Consider the following 21,141-nt stretch of genomic DNA (forward strand, 5'->3'; position numbering starts at 1 on the left):
ATGGTACTGGCACAAAAACAGACACGTAGATCAATGGAACAGAATAGAGAGCCCAGAAATAGACCCTCAACTTTATGGTCAACTAATCTTCGACAAAGCAGGAAAGAATGTCCAATGGAAAAAAGACAGCTTCTTCAATAAATGGTGTTGGGAAAATTGGACAGCCACATGCATAAAAATGAACCCATTTCCTTATACCAAACACAAAAATAGACTCAAAATGGAGAAGGACCTCAATGTGAGAAAGGAACCCATCAAAATCCTTGAGGAGAACACAGGCAGCAACCTCTTCAACCTCAGCCACAGCAGCTTCTTTCTAGAAACATCGCCAATGGCAAGGGAAGCAAGGGCAAAAATGAACTATTGGGATTTCATCAAGATCAAAAGCTTTTGCACAGCAAAGGAAACAGTTAACAAAACCAAAAAACAACTGACAGAATGGGAATAGATATTTGAAAATGACATATCAGATAAAGGGCTAGTGTCCAAAATCTATAAAGAGCTTAGCAAACTCAACACCCAAAGAACAAAAAGTCCAATCAAGAAATAGGCAAAGGACGTGAACAGATATTTCTGCAAAGAAGACATACAGATGGCCAACAAACACATGAAAAAGTGCTCCATATGACCTGGCATCAGGAAAACAGAAATCAAACCCACAATGAGATACCACCTCACGCCAGTCAGAATGGCTAAAATTAACAAGTCAGGAAATGACAGATGCTGGCGAGGATGCAGAGAAAGGGAAACCCTCCCACACTGTTGGTGGGAATGCAAGTTGGTGCAACCCCTCTAGAAAACAGTATGGAGGTTCCTCAAAAAGTTGAAAATAGAACTACCCTATGACCCAGCAATTGCACTACTGGGTATTTACCCTAAAGACACAAACATAGTGATCCGAAGGGGCACGTGCACCTGAATGTTTATAGCAGCAATGTCCAATGTTCAATATAGCAGCAATAGCCAACCTATGGAAAGAACCTAGATGTCCATCACCAGATGAATAAAGAAGATGAGGTATATATACACAATGGAATACTATGCAGCCATCAAAAGAAATGAAATCTTGCCATTTGCGACGACGTGGATGGAACTAGAGAGTATTATGCTTAGTGAAATAAGTCAATCGGAGAAAGACAAACTAACATATGATCTCCCTGATATGAGGAAGTGGAGATGTAACATGTGGGGCTTGGAGGGTAGGAAAAGAATAAATGAAACAAGGTGGGATTGGGAGGGAGACAAACCATAAGTGACTCTTAATCTCACAAAACAAACTGAGGGTTGCTTGGGGGGGAGGGGTTATGGACATTTTAGAATTTTAGAGTTTGAATTTTAGACAGTTTGAATTTTAGAAATATCAAACTGGGATGATTTTGCTAAATGAATTCTTCTAACCTGTTCCTTCTTCATCTGACCAAAACAGCAAAAGAAAAACAAAAAGAAGCAAAATCCATTATTTTAATCAGAGATCGATATGACAGACTGAAGCCAGTAGCCATTTAAACATATTTGGGGAGTATTTTCTTAAATTCAGAGGCTGGAATTCTGCATTTTCCAAGATCTCTTGCAGCTACAGCTCTGGATATAATTTTGGTTCTGCCAATCAAACAAACGTTCATGACATTTACATGGTTAATGTAATGTGGAGTTGTTTTTATTGTGTCTTTTGTTTCTATTTGCAAAGATCATCATAGGGGTGTCTGGTTTTCTATGACAGCATTAACAGAGATACTGATGTGTGGTAACTTGACCCTTAGGTATTAAGAATTGTGGAAGGCATCCATTTTCCTAGTGACTTTTTTGCAGGTATTTATGGAAGCTGCAGTGGTAACAGTAGCTTCCTAATCATGGGGACATTCTGATAATAGCATTTTGATTGTAAGTGTTCTGATCTTAGTATGATGTCCTTCTTTTGGTAATACTGCACAGCATGGTTCAAGACCTAGCATTTGTTATGGCAGGTTTCTAATTTTCTTTTTCTTATTTTGTGTCCAAATTCTTATTTAAATTCTAATTAGTTAACATCTTGTGTAATATCACCTTCAAGAGTAAAATTTAGTGATTTCACTTGCATCTAATAGAGTGTTCATCATAACAAGTGCCATCCTTAAAAACACATCACTCAATTAGCTCATCTCCCACTAGCCTCCCTCTAGTAACCCTCAGTTTGTTTTCTATCATTACTTATCTCATATGCTTTTCCTCCCATCTCTCCTCTTTTTCTCTTTCCCTTACAGTAATATGTTTAGTTTCTTAAATTCCACATGAATGAAATCATATAGTATTTGTCTTTTTTTGACTTATTTCACTTAAGTGTAATATACACTAGGTCCATCCATGTCGTTGCAAATGGCAAGATTTTATTCTTTTTGATAGGAGAGTTATATTCCATTGTACGTATATACCACATCTTTATCCATTCATTAGTTGATAGACACTTGAGCTCTCTCCATAGTTTGGCTTTTGTTGATACTGCTGTTATAAACATTAGGATGCATATATCCCTTCAAACTATTTTTGTATCCTTTAGGTATATACCTAGTAGTGTAATCATAGGTCATAGGGTCATTCTATTTTTAACTTTTTGAGAAACCTCCATACTGTTTTCCACAGTAGCTGCACAACCTTATATTCCTACCAACAGTGTAAGAGGGCTCCCCTTTCTCTACACCATTATGGAATTGTTTCCTGTGTTAATTTTTTTCATTCTGACAGGTGTGGGATTGTAACTCATTGTGGTTTTGATTTGTATTTCCTTGATGATGAGGATGTTGAGCATCTTTTCATGGGTCTGTTGGCCATTTGGGTGTCTTCTTTAGAAAAATGTCTATTCATGTCTTTTTCACTTAACGGGTGTGTGTGTGTGTGTGTGTGTGTGTGCACGCATGTATGTGGTGTCAAATTTGAAAGGACCTTTATAGATTTTGGACACTAACCCTCAATCAGACATGTCATATGCAAATATCTTCTCCCATTCTGTAGGTTACCCTTTAGTTTTCTTAATTGCTTCCTTTGCTGCACAGACGTTTTTTGTTTTGTTTTGTTTTTTAAGACTTATTTGGTAGAAAGAGAGGAGGGGCAGAGGGAGAGGGAGCAAGAATCTCAAGTAGACTCTGCCCAGAGTACAGAGCCCAACACAGAGCTTAATCTCATGACCATGATCTCAGAGCTCAATCTCATGACCATGAGACATGACCTGAGCCAAAATCAAGAGTGAACTGACTGCATACCCAGGCACCCCAGACTTTTTATCTTGATGAAGTCTCAGTAGTTCATTTTGGCTTTTTTTTCCCTTGCCTCTGGTGAAGTGTCTAGTAAGAATTTGCTATGGTTGAGGTCAAAGAGGTTTTTGCCTATATTCTCCTCTAGAATTTTGATGATTTCCTGTCTCAAATTGAGGTATTTCATCCACTTTGAATTTATTTTTGTGTATAAGAAAGTGGTCTAGTTTTATCCCTTTGCCTATTGCTGTCCAGTTTTCTCTACACCATTTGCTGGAGAGACTTTTTTTGATCATATATTCTCTCCTGCTTTGTTGAAGATTACTTGACCATGTAGTTGTGGGTCCATAAAATACCTAGGAATAAACCTAACCAAAGAGGTAAAAGATCTGTACTCTCAAAATTATAGCATACTTGTGAAAGAAATTGAAGAGGACACTAAGAAATGGGAAAAAATTCCTTGCTCATGGATTGGAAGAATAAACATTATTAAAATATGTGTACTACCTAAAGCAATCTACACACTTAATGCAATTCCTATCAAAATACCACTAGCATTTTTCACAGAGCTAGAACAAAAAAATCCTAAAATTTGTGGAAAATCACAAAAGATACCAAATAGCCAAAGTAAACCTGGAAAAGATAGAAAAGCAGGAGAAATCATGATTCTGGACTTCAAGCTATATTACAAAGCTGTAGTCATCAAGACAGTTGGTATAGGTGCCTAATTTTCTTCATCACATAAGAAGCATTCACTCCTTTTTTGAGTATTTTTCACTGAAGTTGTTTTGAAAGTTCCACCTAAAATGCATTTTTTCAGCTTAACCAATAATTTTAAACTGTTTAATATCCTGCAATAAAACTTTGTGTGATTAAATCATCTTTCATCTGAAATACATAAGGATCTTCTACAAATTAATAATCAAAAATAGATAACCCAATTAAAAATGGGTAAAGACCTTAAGAGAAATTTCAATAAAGATATATAAATGTCCAACAAGAACATGAAAATATTCTAAACATCACTAATCATAAGGTAAATGCAAATAAAAATCACAACAAAATACCTTCTCAAACACATCAGGATGATCATTATAAAAGCAACAGGATATGAGTGCTGACAAGAATGTGGAGAAATTGGAAACTTGTGCACTGTTGGTGGGAATGTAAAGTGGTTTTGTAACTACGGAAAATAGCATGAAGTTTCCTTAGAAGGTCAAAATATAATTACTATATGATGCAGAAATCCCTCTTTGGTGTATATATCCAAAAGAATTCAAAGCAGGATATTGAAGTGATATTTGCACACTCATGTTTGTCACAACATTATTCATAATAGGCAAGAAGTAAAAACAACCCAAATATTCATCAATAGATGAATGTTACATACATAACATTATCAATAGATGTTACATACATAATTCATCAATAGATGAATGTTACATACATAACAAAATATTATGTGGCATTAAAATGGAACAAAATCCTTATCACATGCTACAAAATGGATAAAGCTCGAGATCATTATAAAAAGCCAGTCAGAGAACGATAAATACTGTATTATTCTACTCATATAAATTACCTAAATTAGCCAAAATCATAAAAGCAGAAAATAGGTAATTGACAATGGCTAGGGGAAATGGGGAAGGAAGAATTAGTGTTTAGTGGGCATACAGTTTTAGTTTAAGATGAAAAATTTCTAGATATATGTTGAATGGCATAAATACACTCAACACTACTAAAATGTATACCTAAAAATTGTTATGATGGAAAATTGAACGTTATATGTTTTTTTTATAACAAAAAAACTCATATTCTCTGAAATTGAACCTTGATTATTTTGCACTGTTGAAAGTCAAACAAATATCATATAATACCAGCCTAATACTATAACTTGCAAGAAATGTCTGCTCCTTGTGGTAAAAAGGAAGTATATTTTATAAAGTCACCAACAATGAAGTTACAGCCCCATTCTTAAGAAAGTTTCATTTTTGAGAGAATTAAATGTAAAAAAAAATAGCAATTTACCCTTATCAAAGTTTAGAAGGGATCAGGCTATGAGATAAAGTGGGCTCTACTATTTGGAAATGCCATTTAGCATCTCCTACCAACATTCTAATACATTTGGAAAAACTCACCAGTGACATAGCAAAGTTTTGAGGCATAAGACTTTTCCTCTGCATAGATTTCCAAAGTATCATGATCCTTTACCAATGTGAGGAAGATTTTCCAGAACTGGAGAACTACTTCACCTAATTTGTAGAAATGAGAGACGCTATGAAAGTTTCCCATAAAAAGATGAAGATTACTTTGTTGTAAGCTACTTTAATTACATAAAGCCAGTAGCAATTAGGTATATCAACATACATGGAGCAAACCCAGCAAAAACTCAACCTCTGACACAATTTCTCACTGTGTGATGGTTCAATGAGGATAAAACAATTTACTTAAGTAATAATGATTCTCTCCTTAAATGGGAAGTTCTTATTCTGCCAGTTTTTCAGTCTAATATCCCATTAAAAATATTTGGCACAGCAATATTATTTCCATGAAAGCAGGCTAAATAGCAATTTATTTTAAAACACACTTTTTGCAATGGCTTTAACTTTTTAAAATTTCTTCTAATTTTAGGGCACCTGGATGGCTTGGTTGCTAAGCATCTGTCTTTGGCTCAGGTCCTGATTTCAGTGTCCTGGGATCGAGCCCCTCATCAGGTTCCCTGCTCAGTGGGAAGCTTGCTTCTCCCTCTCCCAATGCTCTTGCTTGTTTCCTCTCTCACTGTGTCTCTATCAAATAAATAAATAAAATCTTAAAAAACAATATTCTTCTAGTTTTAGCTCCCTCTTCTTTCCCTTAATCCTGCTGAATGTCTGATGGCAGTTCACACTTACAGTATCTCCTCCAAGGTTAAGTACTTAAAAATTATTCTAATAGCAGTACCCAAATAGGGATATGGGCAGTGTAGGACAAAATCTACTTCTTTTTTAGGTAGGTTAAAGGGGCAAATAATGGCCCAGCATAGCTTGCATCCATTAAAAAAAAAAAAAAAAGGAAAAAATAATATGGATGCTACGTAAGTATTCTGAAATACATAAGAAGATAACCCATGAGAAATAAGTTAGGAACACACTTTAAAAGAAGATTTACTACATAAAACAAATGAATTTTAGGCACCAGATCATTTGTAATTGAAAGGAAATAAAAAGTAAAATACTGCTATACAAGGAAAGAAAAAAGATGAGATAAAATTATATATATCTAAAAGAAAAATAAGCTTTTTTTGTTTAAAGTCAGAAGAGTGCAACTGAAGGATTAGAAACAAATAAACAGAATTAATATTCCATTAAAAAATATCATATTGAGGGGAAATTTTTTTTTTAAGATTTTATTTATTTATTTGACAGACAAAGATCACAAGTAGGCAGAGAGGCAGGCAGAGAGAGAGAGAGAGAGAGAGAGAGGGAAGCAGGCTTCCTGCGGAGCAGGGAGCCTGATGCGGGGCTCGATCCCAGGACCCTGAGATCATGACCCGAGCCGAAGGCAGCAGCCCAAACCACTGAGTCACCCAGGCGCCCCTTGAGGGGAAATTTAAAAAGCTATTTTTAACTCTGAAGAAAAATGGATAAAAATTGTCTAAGGTATATTTATTGACCCAAGAAAGACATGAGGAAGATTAAACATATAGATACTTTGTACTTCTTAGAATTAGAACAGAATAAATAAAAACAGTTTTCCAAAATCTAAGAAAAAGATGATTTTTTTTAAAGATTTTATGTATTCATTTGACAGAGAGAAATCACAAGTATATGGAGAGGCATGCAGAGAGAGAGGGAAGCAGGCTCCCTGCTGAGCAGAGAGCCCGATGCGGGACTCGATCCCAGGACCCTGAGATCATGACCCGAGCCAAAGGCAGTGGCTCAACCCACTGAGCCACCCAGGCGCCCCAAAAAGCTGATTCTTAAACTATAAATTCCTGGATCTCAGAGAGCAGAGGTCACAGAACAAAAGATTGCCCCCAAATTGGAAAGACTTAAGGCAAATACAAAGAATTATAATTTACCTGAGCAAAAAACTGCAAGTTGAAACTTACAAAAGAATCAGTGCTGCTGGAGATTAAAAAAACTGAACTGTGATTGAGGAATTGCTTGAGGCCGGTGTAGATAATTTTGAAGGTCAAAAACTCCAGGTGGCCCAGTCATAGAGGGACCCCCACAGTATGGTGAGATTTACTTCCAGGAACTTGACCAGGTTCTTAACAATAATTATCCGAAGAAAATCCCTTTAGACTTCTGAAAGGAAGAAGAAAAAAAGGAACCATTTTGAAGCACATGAAAACATTCTATTCTTAAAATGGCCTAATCTCAGGGTAAACTAGTTAACCAGAGTCTACACTGCTAGGGTTTACTAGAGCTTAAACGACTTGAAAGAAAAGAAATACCCAACTCCAGCTGGCTGTAATCTTCTACTTGGAGAAAAGAAAATACTCCAATCCAGCCCAGTTTAGCTATCCTGTCTCACCTAAGGGATGGATGGAGATGAGAAGCACATATGAAGTACATATGTGTACTCTGAAGTACAGAGCCAGAGGCAGATTAAAATACTGAGACCCAACCCAATCATAGGACTATAGAAGCCTTCTTCTCCCTTCACAACTTACCACATTACTAAGGGCCTATTTACAGCAGTTTCTTTTATCTAGTATGTTGTATTCAGTTATCAATATAAAATAGAAGAGAAAGAGCATGTATCAGAACAAGACCCCCAAAAAACAGAGATGTTAAAATTATCAGACCAGGAATTTAAAACCACAATGATTAATATGTTAAGTGCTCTGATAGAGAAAGCAAATAACATGCAAGTAAAGATAAGGAGTGTAAGAAGAGAGAAGGAAATTCTAAGAAAAACCCAAAAAGAAATGCTAGAGGTTAAGAGCACTAGACCAGAAATGAAGAATGCCTTGGATGGGTTTATTAGTAGACTAGACACAGCTAAGGAAAGAATTTGGTCTTGAGGATGTCTAAATAGTAATCTCCAAAATTGAAAAGCAAACAGCAAAAAGAATAGAAAGGGAAAATTTTTAAAAAAAGAACAAAATTTCCAAGAACTGTGTAAGTACTATAAAAGATGCAAAATATATGTAATAAAAATATGAAAAAAAAAGAGAAAAGAGAAGGAGCACCATTTGAAGACCCAAATATGGTCAGACACAAAAACAGATCAAAGAAGCTTAGATGACATCAAACAAGATAAATGACAACAACAAAAAAAATTCTGCTAGACATATCATTTTCAAATTACAGAAAATAAGAATCAAGGAAAAAATCCTGAAAAATCCAGAGCAGGAAAAATCATCTTACTATAAAGAAATAAATAAAGGAATCATAGGGCTTCTCTTCAGAGAGCATGAAAAGAAGATGAGAGTAGAGTGAAATATTTAAACTTTGAGAGAAAAAGCCTAGAATTCTGTATCCTGTGAAATTATCCTTCAAAGGTGAATTTTTTTCCATACAAACAAAAAACTGAGGGAATTTGTTACCAGTAGACTGCCTTGCAAAAGCTATTAGAAGTTTTTTAGAGAGAAGGAAATTATATAGGTCAGAAGCTCAGATCTTCATAAAGGAAGGGGAAGTATCAGAGAAGGGATAAATGAAGATAAAATAAAACCTATATTTTTCTAGATTTTTCTAACAGATAATAATCTGTTCAAAATAATCATACATATATATATATACACATACACAAACACATATGAATACATACATACAAATACAGGTGTATGTGTGTGTGCATGAATGGCTCTATCAGCAAAATGTATAATAGCAATGATACAAGGGACAAGATGGAGGAATAGGATTATTTTGTTACTATTATTTTGTTATTTTGATAGTCATACTGCCTCTGAAGTGGTATAGTGTTATTTGAAAATGGATTTGGATTAGTTGTTAATGTACATTGCAAACTCTAGGGAAGCCATTAAAAAAATTTTTAAAGAAATACAACTGATGTGATAAGAGGAGAGAAAATAGAATCACATAAGATATTCAATTTAAACCTCAAAAGAAGGGAAAAAAGAGTGGAAGACAAAAGTAAGAACAAAGATCAAGGGCAACATAGAAAACAATAACAAATATGGTAGATCTTTGTCCAACTGTATTAATAATCACTCTCAAGGTCAATAGTCTGAAAGAACCAAATAAAAGACAGGAATTGTCAGAATGGATAAAAAAATAAGCCCGACTATATATTGCCTATACTTTAAATATAAAGACACACATATATTAAAGGTAAACAGATGGATAAAGAGGTTTCACGCTAACACTAATCACAATAAAGTAGGAGTAGCAATACTGATTTTGAACAGAGCACACATAAGGAAAGTATTAGGAATAAAGAGGAGCATTATATAATGATAAAGGGATCAATTTTTCTAGAAGATGTAATAATTTTTATTGTATATGTGCCTAACAAGAGTGTCAAACTATGTGAGGCAAAAATGGAGACCTCCAAGGAGAAATAGATGAACCCACCATTATAATTGGAGACACCAGCACTTTATCAGAAGTGAAGAGATCCAGCAGGGGAAAATTCAGAAAAAAAAAAAATGTGAACCCAACAACATCAGTCAACTGGATATAACAGACATTTATAGACTACTTCATTAAACAACAGCAGAGTACATGTTCTTCTCAAGCTCACATGGAACATTCACCAAAGAGGGCCACATTCTGACCATAAAACACACCTTAATAAATTTAAAAGAATAGAACTCATAAAATGTCTGCTTGCATTTAACAATAGAACTAAACTAGAAATCAATAACAGAAAGATGACTGGAAAGTCCAAAAATACATGAAGATTAAACAACACACTTCTAAATAATACTTGGGTCAAGGAAGAAATCTCAAGAGAAGTTAAAATATATTTTGAACTCAATGAAAATGAAAACAGGCCATCCAAATTTGTGAGATGCAGTAAAAACAGGGCTTAGAGGACAATTTATAGCATTAAATGTATGCATTAGAAAAGAATACAGACCTCAAATCAATCATGTAAGCTTCTGTCTGAAAATCAGAAAAAGGAGAGCAAATTAAATCCAAAATAATAATAAGAAAAGCTATAATATGAATTAAAATAAAAATCAATAAATTTGAAAACAGAAAATCAGTAGAGAAAATGAATGAATCCAAAACTAGCTGTTTGAAATGATAAGCTTCTAGCCAGGTTAACTAAGAAAAAAACAGAGAGATACAAATTACTAAATCAGAAATGAAAGGGGTTATCCCTCCAGATTTTATGAACATTAAGAATATATTAAAGGGTGGTGGAGTTATGGACATTGGGGGCAGTGTGCTGTGGTGAGTGCTGTGAAGTGTTTAAACCTGGTGATTCACAGACCTGTACCCCTAGGGCTAAAAATACATTATATGTTTATAAAATATTTTTAAAAATATTAAAAAATACATTAAAGGAATACTTTGAACAACTCTATGCTCATAAATTTGATAATTTAAATGAAATGGACCAATCCCTTTTAAGACACAATTTGCCAAAACTCACACAAGAAGAAATAGATTATTTGAATAAGCTAATAACTACTAAAGAAATTGAATCACTAATTAATAATCTTCCAAAATAGAATGACTAGGCATAGATGGATTCATTGATAAATTCTTTAAAAGAATGGAGAATATGCAATTCTCTATAATTTCTTTCAGAAGGTAAAAGCAGAGAATTCTATCACACCCCATGAGCCCAGCATTACCCTAATACCAAAACCAGACAAAAACATTAAGAGAATAGTGTTTAAAACTTAGGTCCATACAAAAACCTGCACATCAATATTTATAGTAGTTTTATTCATGGTTGCTAAACTTTGGTGCAATAAAGTTATTCTTTGATAGGTAACTGATAAACTATGGTATAGCCAGACAATGCAATATTATTCAGCACTAAAAGGAACTGATCTATTAAGCTTTGAAAAGACATCGAGAAACTTTGAATGTTTATCACAAAGTGAAAGGAGCCAATCTGAAAAAAGCTGCATACTGTATGATTCCAACTACATGACATTCTGGAAAAGGCAAAACTATATAGACAGTAAAAAAAGATGTGTTTGCTAGAGGTTGGGGGCAGGAAGAATGACTAGAACAAAGAAAAGTTTTAGGGTAGGAAAATCATTCTGTATGAAATCATAATTATAGATAAATGTCATTTTTCCTTTGTACAAATCCACAGTAAACCCTGATATAAATTGAATGCTAATGATATATCAATCTAGGTACATTAACTGCAACAAATATACCACTCCTGTGTGAGTTGTTATTAGTGAGGGAGACTGTGTGTTTGTGAATATACAGGGTATATGAGAACTCTACTTTCCACTCAATTTTTCTGTGAACCTAAAACTGCTCTAAAAATTAAACTCTATTAATTGAAAAAATAGCTGAAAAGTACAAAGTTATTAACATTTTAGTGAGCATGTGACAGTTGCCCTCCCAGTATCAATTATCTCTTTGTCTCTAATCCCTATGGTTATTTCTGAGTCATACAGGTTGGGTGGGATTACTCCTATCTCCAGTTCAACCACTAGTTCTAGTATGTTCTGAACTTCCCTTCTCTTTTTCTAGAAATGATAGAAAGCAACAAGACAAAAGGGGAAAAGGCAGAGACTCCAAGGCAGCTTTCAACTTTCTCAAGCAAATATATTAAATAAAAAAGAATGAGTTTTGTTCAGAACTGAAATTAAATGAAAGAAATCCTGAAAAAGATGAAGAAACATGAACAGAAAAATGTGTGAAGGCAAGATAGCTAAGAAAGTATCTCTTTCTAACAGAGGCACACTGGGAAGGTGGACTCAGTAACTCTTGGAATCATGTATCAGAAAAAAATTCCTTTAGCTAAAGGCTGCCAAAGAAAGTGTTCAGAAATCTCCAAATATGTTAGTTACAAGGGTTTTTTGTACATAATTTTTAGCAGATTAAGAAAATTCCCTTTTATTTCTAGTGTGTGAAGTATTTTTTTTCTTTTTTTTAGTGAGTGGATATTGAATTCTATCAAATTCTCTTTATGTATCTATGAAATTGCCATGTGGTTGTTTAATTTTTCCATGTGATTCTTTTAATTCTCCCCTCCACATTTTAATACATGGATTGACTTTCAGAGCCTAAACCAGTATCGCATCTGTGAGATAAAACCCAACTTATTTTGATTAACTCATTTTATATTCCTGATTTAATTTGCTTGATTTGGTAGGAGGGTTTTTTTTTTTTTTTCTTTTTAGATTTTATTTATTTGATGGACAGAGATCACAAGTACTCAGAGAGGCAGGCAGAGGTACTGGGTTGCGGGGTGGGGAAGCAAGTTCCCAGCTGAGCAGAGAGCACAATGCTATAGGGGCTGGATCCCAGGACCCTGAGATCATGACCTGAGCCAAAGGCAGAGGCTTAATCCACGGAGCCACGCAGGCGCCCTGATTTTGTTGGAGTTTTGACGTCCGTGACGGTAAATTTTCTTTTGTCATTGTAGGCTTGGGTGTTATAATTACGCTGAATTCATGACGAAGGTTAAGAAATATTCTTTTCTTGGAACGCCTGGGTGGCTCAGTTGGTTAAGCAGCTGCCTTTGGCTCAGGTCATGATCCCAGCCTCCTGGGATCGAGTCCCACATCAGGCTCCTTGCTCAGCAGGGAGCCTGTTTCTCCCGCTGCCTCTGCCTGCCTGCCATTCCGTCTGCCTGTGCTCGCTCTCACCCCACCCCCCTCTGATAAATAAATAAAATCTTAAAAAAAAAAGAAAAGAAAAGAAAAAAAATATTCTTTCCTTTATTTTCCTGAAGAGTTTTTGTAGAATTAGTATTTTCTCTATCTGAAATATTCAACTGAGTTTACCAATGAAGACTTTGGGAACAGAGTTTTCTACTTAGAGAGACACTTGAAAATAAATTGCAAAATATTCATATTTTCAGATTTTTGATTTTTACATTTAAAGAAAATTACTACATCTATATGGTTCTAATTTTAATAAATTTCTAAATTGTCAAGTTTATATAATTTTTTCAAAATATTCCCTTACTATGCGTTTAATATTTATTTTATTATCTCTAGTCATCTCTTTCATTCCTGATATTAGTAATTTGTTTTCTTCCCCTTCCCCTGTGCAATCATACATACACACGTGTGCACACACAGATGCACATGCACACACAACTTTGTTGGGGGCTTATCAATTTTATTCATTGCATCAAAGAACCAACTCTTCTGTTAAGTTTTAGGTTTTTTGTTTGTTTGTATGTTTATATAGTTTTTATTTCATATTCTTCTGTTCTCTTCTTGCTTAGGGTTTATTGAGATTTTGGGATCTGTAAACTTATGGTATTCAACAAAATAGAAAGTTTTCTGCCAAAATTCGATTTCCTGAATTTTAAAATATTTTTCCCATTCTTTTCCCTTAGTCATTCTGCATTTCCAAATGTTCATTGTGATACTGTTTATTTTACAGATTTCCATAGTGCCATTCATTTTCTTTAGTCTTTCTACTCTTTGTTCTTTAAATTGTTTTATATATACGAATATGTGTGTGTGCCTTTTCCTTTTTTTTAAATTTTTTTAAAGATTTTTTATTTTTTATAATTGTGATCTCCCTGATATGAGGAAGTGGTGATGCAACATGGGGGCTTAAGTGGGTAGGAGAAGAATCAATGAAACAATATGGGATTGGGAGGGAGACAAATCCTTTTTTAAAATAATATCACATAATCTCTTTTCTGTCATTTCAATGTGTTTTAAGATGATAATGAATTTTTCATTTAAAAATGAGATAAAATGAGTTATTACCTCAGGTTTAACTTTTTCATTTGGTACATTTTATCAAATACTGAGATTTTTCCTATCTTCATTGGACTGAAATTTCTTTTAAAGTTCTAGAGTATATTTATAATTGCCACTTGAAAGTTCTTGTCTGATAATTACACTTAGTTCCTCTCATAGTTGGCTCTATTTCTAACCTTTTGTTTTGAACATGGGTCATATTGTTCTAATTCTTCACATTTAATTATTTTATGAAAGATTTATTTACTTATGGGGTGCCTGGGTGGCTCAGTGGGTTAAGCCTCTGCCTTTGACTCAGGTCATGATCTCAGGGTTCTAGGATGGAGCCCTGCATTGAGCTCTCTGCTCAGCAGGGGGTCTGCTTCCCTTCTGCCTACTTGTGATATCTCTCTGTCAAATAAATAAATAGAATCTTAAAAAAAAAAAATATTTATTTACTTAAAGAGAAACCAAGCGAGAGAGAGAGCATGAGCAGGGGAGAGTGATAGAGGAAGATGGAGAAGCAGAGTCACCACTGAACAGGGAGCCTCACATGGGGCTTGATCCCAGAACCCTGGGACCATGACCTGAACCAAAGGGAGATGCTTAACCAACATCCAGATGTCCCATGTTAAATTTTGAACACTTTCATGAAGATTTAAATGTTCACTGCCTCTGCAGTCCCCTCCTTTACAGAATCTGCTCTGCATTTCTGATTACCCTCAAAACTCTCCTGTCACCCCAATAATAAATTATTTTCTGCACTGACATCCATGAGAATTTGGGGTAGCCCATGGGCAGAAACAAACTAAAGCCTCATCTTTCAAGGATAAACAATAACTGTTTGTGATTACTCTCCAGGATCGTCAGTATATCTTTTAATATTTTGTGTGGCTTTTTAAAAAAGATTTTATTTAATTATTCATGAGAGATAGAGAGAGAGGCATCGGGAGAAGCAGGGTCCCCATGGGGCAGAGGGCCCGATGTAGGACTCAATCTCAGGACCCCAGGATCATGACCTGTGCCAAAGGCAAATGCTCAACTGACTGAGCCACCCACGCACCCTGTTTGGCTCTTATAAGTGTTATCTGGAGAAGGTTTTCTCTGCTCCTCCCTCCCCAAGCTAATCTGCTATTATAGAAAGCCAGCCTTAAGGAGAGAAACACAGAAGAAAAGCAAAGCATGTATTTATGAGTTAGAAAAATATTTAGATATAATAAATAAATTAACAAGCTGGCTCTTTAGGAGAAAATTAAATAGGAAAGGCAAAATAGATGTTTAAAAGGACAAAAACACATAGTAAAAATAATAAATGTATCAGAGAATAAAGAAACAGAAGATATTAATCAACTAACTGGTTAAGCCTAAAAAGTGGGATAATAACTACACTAGAATAGATAATAATGATGAAACAAACATAGAAGATATTAGGCAGACTTATCAGAGAAAAAAATAAAAAAGGGTAAAAGACATCAATTAAAAATTTTTGAAAGGGCGCCTGGGTGGCTCAGTTGCTTGAGCGACTGTCTTCAGCTCAGGTCATGATCCTGGAGTCCCGGGATCGAGTTCTGCATCAGGCTCCCAGCTTGCAGGGAGTCTGCTTTTCCTTCTGACCTTCTCCTCGCTCATGCTCTCTCTCACTGTCTCTCTCTTAAATAAATAAATAAGATATTTAAAACAATCTTTTGGAATTAAGAGAGGTTATCACTATAAAATTATAGTCATTAAAGAGGTAACAGGAATACTGTAAACAAATTGATGCCATATATTCAACAACATCAGTGAAGTGGGTGCAGTTTTTGAAAGACACAAATTATTTAAGATCAAGCAAGAACAGAAACCTAAGGGGCACCTGGGTGGCTCAGTCAGCTAAGCACCTGTCTTCAGCTCAGGTCATCATCTGGGATGGATCTCTGTGTGGGGCTCCCTTCCCAGCTCTGCAGAGAGCCTGCTTCTCCCTCCCTCTGCCCCCTTATCCCCAACCCCCCTTGCTTGTGCCCTCACTCGATCTCAAATAAGTAAAATCTTAAAAAAAAAAAAAAGAAAAGAAAGTTAAGAAGAAAGAAAGAAACCCAAGTAGTTCTACCTCTATAATAGAAATTGAGAACTTTAATTAAACATTCCAATAAAGAAAACTCCAGGACAAGTTAACTTCGCTAGTGAATTTTACCTAATACTGTAGGATGAAATAATACCAATTTTAGCAGTCTTTCAGAAAACAAAAAGAGGAAATATTCCCCAATTAATTTTATGGAGTAAGGGGTGATGATAGCTGTTGAATGGGCAGAAAGGACTATATCAAAAGTTAAAGAAGCTATAATTACTGGATTTTACTATTCCAAAATGTAATATAAATTGGATTTTACTAACTCTTAGATTTTACTTCCTTAACAGAAGAGGAGATAAAAATATCTTTGTCTCATTTAATATCAGAGGTTTAGGAAGGAAACATAGAAGTTATCATTCTCCACCAATTAAAACCTAAGAAATTTGAAAGTATAATAAGTCTAAATTATCTTTTATTTAAAAGGAAATCATCTTCTTCCTCTATGATTCATTTTACTCAGTCTTCCACTCAACCAGCAACCTTTCAAAGATTTCATTCATCACCCAATTTAAGGGAGACAAAAGAAAGACAAGATATAATCTTTATGTTTGTAACAAATTCTTCTAAAACACAATAAATTCCTACACTATTTTGGGTAAAGTAGAGAGTAATTCTGATGCAATCATTGACAATTGATCAGCCCTGCTGTCTCCCTCCAAAAATCTAACCTACCATCTTGTGGCATAATGTGGCATAAAGCATTCTGAGTCCTAGAAAAGCAAAACAGTATGGAATTACTCATGTCCATGCCATTTTTAAGTTACATACAGAGCCAGACCTTCAGATGTGTTCACAGGAAACTCAGGGTTCTAGTTCCTCACTATTGTGACTGACAATTCATCAGAACTAATACTATGCACAACATATATCAACACAATGTCTCTAAAATGATCGATCCCCTGGCATCTGAATCAGAAAAATCAGTATGCTATCAAACAAAACTTGACCCAAATAGGTTTTCATCTTTTAATAAAACTTAGACTACCTAGAACTGTATTGCTCTTACATTTTATATACTCCCTGCCATTGGAATGCCAGTTTTGTTTTACACAATGATATACATTTCATAAAATTTTTGGTGAAGAAAAGATATATGCCCTGATTGAACATTTTTTTTTTAATTCCCCTTGTGAACTCCAAACATCAGGTAGAGTACAATCACAGTTTGAACTTGGGGTAGTTATACATACATACTATGAACTATACTTTCATTCTGCTTATACAATTTACTAATGTACATATACAGCTTTTTGGTGTTTATTAAAAATTCTGAGTGCACTCTACAAGATATGGGCTAAGTTATGCATGAAATGCACTCATCCAAACAGCAGTCTGTCTATTCACTCAACAAGTAGTGAATAATGTAGGTACTGTTTTAGGCCACCTTATTTCTCCCCATTTTTTAGGCGGGATGTACTAGATTGATTTAGGGAAAATTAAAACAAAATGCCAAGTGCCATATTTAGCTTCTACCTAATTATGTAGCATTAGTGATTTTATAAACCTTTTATGGACTTTATCTATTAGTATCTGCCCCACCCCCCTTTTTTAACTTGTTGAGTGGGCTGGGTACATTCCTGTAAAAGTGGCTTCACGTAAAGACTTGCATCATATTTAGTCTTTTCTAAAGAAAAAATCTAGTGGAACTCAAGAGGGCAGTATCCAAATCAGGCAGAGCAATATCAGAGGAGAAGCTACCTGATGATTCAAGGCTAAGATGGAGGTGGTATTGACCCTGTGTTGGGAAGCTTGGAAGTAACAAATAGCTGTCTAAGGAAATAATTCCCAACCTTTTTCTATCATGACTCTACTTGTAAGACTCAGTGAAGTAAATAAGTAGCACTTCTTACTTTAGGAATCATCAGCCTATGGTTTCTATTCTCCCAGGCCTTATTCTGTTTCCTTATACCAATAACTATTTTCATACTTATAAGTCAGTAAAAAGCATCCTTTATATATAAAAAATATATGTCACATGTATATATGATCTATATATGATTCTTGAAAGATTGTAACTCATTGCATATATCTCCAATTTGATTTTTACAACCATGAATGTGCTGGACAATTTTTAAAAAACCTGAATAATGTCCATCTTATACTAAAAAGGATATAAGAATTTTTTTTTCTTCATAAGAAGCAAAAGGCAGCCTTCCCTTTAAAATTTGTATGTTTGTGGTATATCTGTATGTGTGTGTATTTTCACTGAATGGGAACAAATAATCAGATTAAACATATTTTATCTAGAGTATTTATAAAAGCAAGCTTATAGTTCTGAAATTTATCTAAATTAGATGGCAAATGAATGAGTGAAGTTTAGAAGAGTTTGAAATTTCAAAGCCATGGAGTCTTTATATTGAGAACAATGAATCTATCAAGCCTACTTTATCCTCATGTCAATCAGGGCATATTTTTCCTTAGTCTGAATCCCTGTGACTTTAAAAATGGAAGAATTGGATAGGATGTTTTCAGAAGGTCACACACAATTTAAGCTCTTCTTTCTTAGGGAATAATCTTTCTTGAGAAATTATACACATCTGCTGCACTCATATGAATCTGCTAACATTCCTTAGTTTTATATATTTTCCTACTAATTTTCTTAAAACTTACATTCAGCAAAACTTTGCTATATCAAAAGCACATATCTTCTCATGTTCAATATGTAGAATTAGGCACAAACTTTGGAAATGGAAATGATATATATGATATCTTTTTCCATTAAAGTATTTTGGAAGACTCTTTAATTAAACTTCATTCATTTGACTCATCAGCAACTTTTTAAATATCTGACAAAGAAAGCACTATGCCTTCAACCTCCAACCTTAATGTTTAACTTAAGCAGTGTCAAGGAAGAGATTTTTTTCCTCAGATTCATCCTCACCATCCCAACATCATGGCACTGAATATAGGAAGGGGTTTAAGCAGACATTAACTGGCAAAAATGAAATACTTAATGTAATATTTGACATTTTTTGAGAAGCCCTATCAGAAATTATAAAAAAGAAATTGAAGACTAGGTCTACTTGTATTTCTGGCACTGACCTCAGGGCCACTGATCTGGAAAATTAGCATCTGGCAAAGGATGATAAGACCTACAATGCATAAGAAGCAATTGGAAAATAGACTTCAAAAAATTCAAGGACATTTTTTTCCAATGTGCACACTTGAACGACATGCTGAATTTGTAAACTCTATACCTGTGTATACACTCAGATATTTTCGAGTAGATTGTGATTAAAAGCATTTCTGTCTAAATAATGTCTAGATGTAGGTGAATGAGCAGATGACAGGCTGGATGTAAAGACTGGCTCACTCAACAGTGAATCATTATTCCACTTCACAAATGATTTTTATTTTAAATTGCAATAATAGTATTCTCATTTTCCCTTAAATTGTATTCGTGGAAAGGGAGATAAATTTAGTTAATGTCCCCAATGCCCAAAACTTATGCTTGAAAAGACTAGAGGCTTTAGATTGAATTATTACCATTTAAGTGGAAGGTTACGTATGCTTACGAGTTGGCTGGACAAAATTCCTTCCTAGATGTTCCTGGAATCTGTCACTATCAGGCATGATCCTGGAATGTCTTTCATCTATTCATGTACAGAATTCAGTCTGTACCTATATGTATCTCAACCTGGATGTTTTATCACTAAAACACTCCAAAAATTTGTTCTCTATAGGGACCTGGCAATGATAACTGCTTTAATCCACATCTGTAATAAATTTAGGAGGATGAGACAACTTGTTGGGATTAGAACTAATGTCTAATGTTATAGACTGAACAGTAAGTACCACTGTAAAATATGTGGTCAGGCAGTATCCCACAATACTTCTCATAGGGGCACTATCTACCATGAAGGCTGAGGATCATTTCCCTTGTCATTTACACTGACTGTGATGAAGAATTGGCTTTTTATTTTCTATCAGAATCAGCTACAGTTAGGTAAGTTCACTAACCCTATTTTTCTATCTTATTTGAACAGCTTCCTGGGTCTGAAACAAAATACTGAGTGGTTTCATCTATAACAACACATGCACTTGCAAAATCATACAATGGATACCTAGACAATTTCACCTGGCTATATGGTTAATAAAAGCTTGTTTTTTGTTTGTTTGTTTTGCTTTCTTTACAAAAAAAAAAAAAAAAAGACCATAGTAGGAATTTGGAAAAATTAGTCTAAGATCTGCTTGGTCCCAATATCAAGTTGTAGGACTTTGAACAGTTTCCCACATCTTTTAGGTTGAGTTAACTTCTTCCTAAAACAAAGAGACCAATGTAGATATTCTCATATTCTCTTTAGGGAACAATATTTCATCATTTAATTCTCTTTCTGATCTAACTTTTATTTTCTGTTTGCACAGATGGTGACAAAGATAAAAAACCTGCATGAGAAGGAAAGTGATCCAGGATCTTTAAGTGAGAAAGCTCTGGATAGAGTCCAACAGCTGCAAGCTTAGGTAGAGGAGATAGGACACTATCTTCAGTATCTAGGAATAGAAACTACAACACATTCAAGCAGAAGGGCATTATTTAAAAAGTGAATCTGGCACATGAGAAGTGAAGGGCAGAGCAGGCACTCAGTGAATAGTCTGAAAGCCCATATGAACAAGGTGCACACATGCCTGGAAGTCAGGGAATGAATCCTGAGTGGTTTTCTATATGCTTTCTTTGATGCACTAGTGACCCAAAGACTTTGTGTTCTGAGCAGTTATCCTGGAAATCTGAGCAGCCTAGAACCTAAGGATGGGCTCCCACTCTACATATCTTACATTTCTGCTACATTGTTACAAAAGCTGGGTTTCAAGCAGAAAAAAAGAAAACAGCTGTCTCCCCATCTACCCTACTCCCTCTATCATTACAGCTTGTCAAAGACAAGTTTTATCATCTCCATCAAGCTTTTTCCAACTTAATTATTCCCTGAAATTGATATTTTAGTCTCCTTTAAATTTTTCTATGTATTAGGAATTATCTACTATTCCATTATACATTTGCTTTTTGTTTG

The sequence above is a fragment of the Mustela nigripes genome, chromosome 5, assembly GCF_022355385.1.
Source record: "Mustela nigripes isolate SB6536 chromosome 5, MUSNIG.SB6536, whole genome shotgun sequence".
Taxonomy (NCBI): domain Eukaryota; kingdom Metazoa; phylum Chordata; class Mammalia; order Carnivora; family Mustelidae; genus Mustela; species Mustela nigripes.